The 4,973-nt window shown below is 37.4% G+C and overlaps 1 non-coding gene across 1 annotated transcript; it reads left to right on the top strand.

Annotated features, from left to right (window-relative positions):
* The first annotated feature begins 3,174 nt into the window (after positions 1 to 3,174).
* Positions 3,175 to 3,281, top strand: LOC128294685 (small nucleolar RNA R71). The gene has a single exon (XR_008284992.1). It is a non-coding gene; the product is annotated as a small nucleolar RNA R71 (small nucleolar RNA).
* Positions 3,282 to 4,973: the final 1,692 nt, after the last annotated feature.

Raw genomic sequence — 4,973 nt, 5'->3', positions numbered from 1 at the left:
GGATTTTCTAATAAACATATAAATAACCTCCCCACACTTAAGATGTACATTGTCCTCAATGTACAAAGATAGATAATAATAATATGAGCATAATATCAAAAGAGAGGGAGAGAAGCGAAACTGCCATGAATTTTTTGATGAAATCCTTGTTATATTGAAAGCTAGAGTTGTAGATAAGGCTAATGAAAGGCATGATTCTAAGATACGAATAAGAAAATAAACACAATTGTGGAAGAGAATTAAGGGATTACTTGATAATAACCATAAAGATAAACATAATTCGAAATATAAAACATATGTCTTAAGAAAATAAATAAATAAAATAAAAATAAAAATAAATGAAATAAATGGACTCAAAAGTCCTTATCAAAAGATGGATCCTGAGGTTGTGGTGGTGGAGGTGAGATGTGGAAATGCTAGTAAATCTGTTGCAGAGTCGCCTCGATGTTGTCGAACCTCGCAAAACACTATTGCTCGAAATGAGTGAGTCACTCAGATATATCAGTCAAAGTGGCAGCAAGAGGTTAATGACTCGGTAGTAGTGGTGGTGGTTGTGGGTCCACGTGAGGGGGAGGGACTTGCGGCGGCGGCTAGTTGGGAAAATTTAGAGAAGAAGACAAAAAATAAAATTTCAGGTTTTTTTGGGGGTAAATGGGACACGGTAGTGTGAAGCCTGTGTTGGGCCACAGAGCCGTGTCATACACCAGTGTGGCTCAGGCTTAGCCCGTGTTTATCGTGAAAATTAAATGCTCATTCATCACACGGCCTGTGACATGCCAGTGTTGTCCTGCCGCGTGGTTCACACGGCCGTGTGCTATGTCCTTCGCTTCTCCCACGCCCGTGTGGCATCCCCACACACCCATGTGTCAGAACACACGGCCCTGCGGTTCACCCGTGTATCTCTCTGACCTGTTTAAAATTTGAAAATTTAGCTCCAGTTTTCAAACGGCCTAGAACACGCCCATATGTCCAGGCCGTGTGGTCCACATGACTATGAGAGCTCGAGTTTATGGTCATGTGTATGTCAATACTTGGGAATTTTTAGCCCTGTTTCCACACGGCCAAGGACACGCCCGTGTGTCCAAGCCGTGTGGGTCACTATACCTTTAAAAAAACACAAAAAATAGATAAAATAAACGGGTTAGTGGTGTTAGTGTTCAGATTGCCTCTCGAGAAGTGCTTATTTAAAGTCTAAGCTCGACTTACCTCATATTTGTACGGTCATGGTGGTTCGAGGAGTTGAAACTCCTCATTCCTACTATTAATCTTATCAAAATAAGGTTTTAGACGAGTACTATTTACCTTAAAAGTGCCGAATTTGGAATGAGTTACCTCGACTGTACCGTATAGGATAACGTTAAGTACCGAAAAAGGGATTGCTCCATTAGGATTAGCAGTGGCAATATGAGGGTCTGCTTCATCTAACAATACTTTCTCTCTAACCTTAAGTTGATTCGATTCACCTTTGAGTTCATCATGACACTACTTTGGTTCATTATGTATCCCCGGTTTCTCTTTAACTGTTGTTCGCCATTCATCTAGTTCCTCGATTTGTAATGTTTGTTCATTATGGATGATCCCATTGTTGGTAATAGATCGTGGCTCGTTTATGCTTTTCCGAAGTGTTCCCTGTAAAGAAGGTTTAACCACATGATTAGTCTCATTAACATGTTTTATAGAATCATCTTCATGACTTGCTGTCTTGACCAAATCACGAGCTTGGAGCGTGATCGTATCTTCTCCTACATAGAGTGTGAGTTCACCTGTACCAATATCAATGATAGTTCTAACAGTTGCTAAAAAGGGGCGTCCTAAAATTAAAGGGACATAACTATCCTCTTCCATGTCTAGAACAACAAAGTCAACTGGGAATATAAATTTATCAATTTTTACGAGCACATTTTCAACAACAACCCTAGGAAATCTAATGGTTTTATCTGCTAATCGAATGCTCATCTTAGTTTGTTTGGGTTACCAAGACCTATTTATGTAAACATTTTATAGGGCATAAAATTAATGCTTGCCGCTAAATTAGCGAAAGCATTGTTAACATTCAAACTATAATTAAGTAAGGAATCGTAAAACTCCCTGGATCTTTCAACTTGTTGGGTAGTTTATTCTGTAAAATGGCTGAGCAAACTATATTTAATTCCACATGTGACACATCATCCAACTTTCGTTTATTAGCCAAGAGCTCCTTTAAAACTGTGTTTGGCATCTGCGAAAGAGCCTCTATAAACGATAAGTTAATATGTAATTTTTTTAATAATTTAAGGAATTTACCAAATTTTTCATCCGTGTGGTCTTTCCTTGTTGCATTGGGGTATGGCACACGAGGTTTATACTCTTTGCTTACATCAGCCTTACTCTTATCTACCAAATTGTCTTACCTCGATTTCTATTCATCTTCAACTAACCCTTCATCATTGTGCACAATAATGGCATGAAGTTGCTCCATTGGGTTAGTTTTAGTGTTACTTGATAGGCCACCTTGTGGTCGTTCAGAGATCAACTTAGCAAGCTGTCCTATTTGAGTTTCGAGTGCTTGAATCGATGCTTGCTGATTTTTAAGCATTGTTTCAGTATTCTGAAAACAAGTTTCTGACACCGAGATGAATTTTGTAAGCATATTTCAAGGTTCGTTTCTTCTCTTGTTGGTAAGGTGGTTGTTGAAAACCTGGAGGATGTTGTGGCCTTTGATTTCCTTGACCACCCCATGAGAAATTGGGATGGTTCCTCTAACCTGCATTATAAGTGTTACTATACGGGTTATTTTGAGGTCTAGAATTATTACCCATATAGTGGACTTATTCCTCCTCGGTGCTAGGGTTTAAGGATGGATAATCTGTGTTGTGCATTCCTACCCCATTTGAATCACACCTCATCACTGGATTTACCTGAGTAGAACCATACAAACCATCATTCTTTTTATTTAAAAGTTCTACCTGGTTAGATAGTATAGTGACTACGTCAAGGTTGAAAACACCAGCTGCTTTTGTCGGCTTTCATCTCATGACATGCCACTGATAATTATTCAGTTACATCTCTTCTATGAAATCATAAGCCTATTCAGTTGTCTTATTATTGATAGTTCCACCAACAGCTGTGTCAATCATTTGTCTAGTCGAGGGATTCAAACCGTTGTGGAAAGTTTGAACTTGTAGCCAAAGAGGCAACCCATGGTGAGGGCACCTTCTCAATAAGTCTCGATATTGTTCCCATGCGTCATAAAGAGTTTCTAAATCCATCTGCACAAAAGAAGAGATATCATTCCTTAGTTTAGCCATTTTAGCCGGCGGAAAATATTTAAGTAAAATTTTTTTAGTCATTTGTTCCCAAGTGGTGATTGACCCTTGTGGTAACGAGTTCAACCACTATTTAGCCTTATTCCTTAATGAAAAGGGAAACAACCGAAGGTGAATGGCATCGTCAGAAACACCATTAATCTTAAAGGTGTCCCAGAATTCCAGGAAATTTGCTAAATGAGTGTTTGGATCCTCGTCCTGCAAACCTTCAAACTGAACAAATTGTTGTATCATTTGAATCGTGTTAGGTTTCAGTTCAAAATTATTTGCAGCAACAGCAGGTCTGACTATACTAGATTTAGTTCCTGTTAAAGTAGGTTTAGCATAATCATACATAGTGCGAGGAGCGGGATTCTGATCTACTGGATTTGCAGCAACCACAGGAGGTAGTGGATTATTCTGATTTTCGACCATCTCCTCGGTATTAGTGTGAATATCGCCCTCTCGCTCTTCCTCTATGTATTGTAGGTTTCGCCTTATTTCTCTTCGGTTTCTATGAGCTGTGCTATCGATCTCACTATCAAAAAGCAAAGGTCCTGACGGGTTTCTTCTAGTCATAAACTATAAAAACCTGCCAGAAGTAACTAAAAGAAAATTTAGTAATTAAAACAAAAAAAATAAATTGTAATAAAAAAATGGCTAAAGTAATAAAAATTAAGCGTTCCTAATATCTTAATCACCAGCAACGGTGCCAAAAACTTGATCGTTGTGAAACTAAATAAAAGTTCGACTAAGGCAAGCGCACCTATCGAACAGTAGTATAGTTATGGTGAGACTGGAAATATCATATCCACAAGGACTAAAAGTACTAGTAATTACTATCTTTTTATTATCTAACTTAAGAATTAAAGAATGTTTTTAAACTAAAACTAATTATCTAATTAACTAAGATTACGACATAGATTAAAGTTGGAAAACACTTTTTAGAAGATCGATGAAAAAGATAATACCCAAGGAAGAATCCACCTAGACTTCACTTATTACTTCTGAATTAGACGATTTGTTCACTCGACTTAATCCGTAAAAATCCCTAGTTTATTTTATTATCTCTCTAGAGACTAAAAACAACTGACTCTAGGTTGATTAATCGAAATCTCTTTCTAATTAAAACCCTATTGTCGCATTAACTCGATCTATGGATTCCCTTATTAGATTTGACTCTAATCCGGCAGATTTATGTCGTCCTATCTCTAGAATTGCATGCAACTCCACTCAATTATGAATGATCTACTCCTAAACAGGGACTTTTTCTCCACTGAATAAGCACATCAAAAGCCTAAATTAATATCCTGGAATATTAAAGCAAGAATTAGACTCACAAATAAGAATAAGAACAAGTATTTATCATATAATTCAAATAGTAATAAGATCTATTCTAGGTTTCATCTCACTTAGATATTTAGGGAGTTTAGTTCATAATAATAGAAAACATCTCAAGATTGAAAAAATAACAAAACATAAAGAACCCAAAGAACTTCTAAGGAAATTGAATGGAGATCTTTAGTCTTGAAGTAAATCCTGCTTCTGAGCTGATTCCGATGGCTATCCTTGAGTATTTTCTGCCTTCTACTCTGCGTGCCCCCTTTTTAATCCTCTTCTAGGGTGTTTATATAGACTTCAGAATGCTTCAGAACCCTCAAAATCAGCCTTTTCCGAGTAGAATTAGAC

Source organism: Gossypium arboreum, chromosome 6, assembly GCF_025698485.1.
Source record: "Gossypium arboreum isolate Shixiya-1 chromosome 6, ASM2569848v2, whole genome shotgun sequence".
In the NCBI taxonomy this organism is placed as follows: Eukaryota; Viridiplantae; Streptophyta; class Magnoliopsida; order Malvales; family Malvaceae; genus Gossypium; species Gossypium arboreum.
Note: the sequence above shows the minus strand (reverse complement) of the source record. Positions and strands in the feature narration are given on the sequence as shown.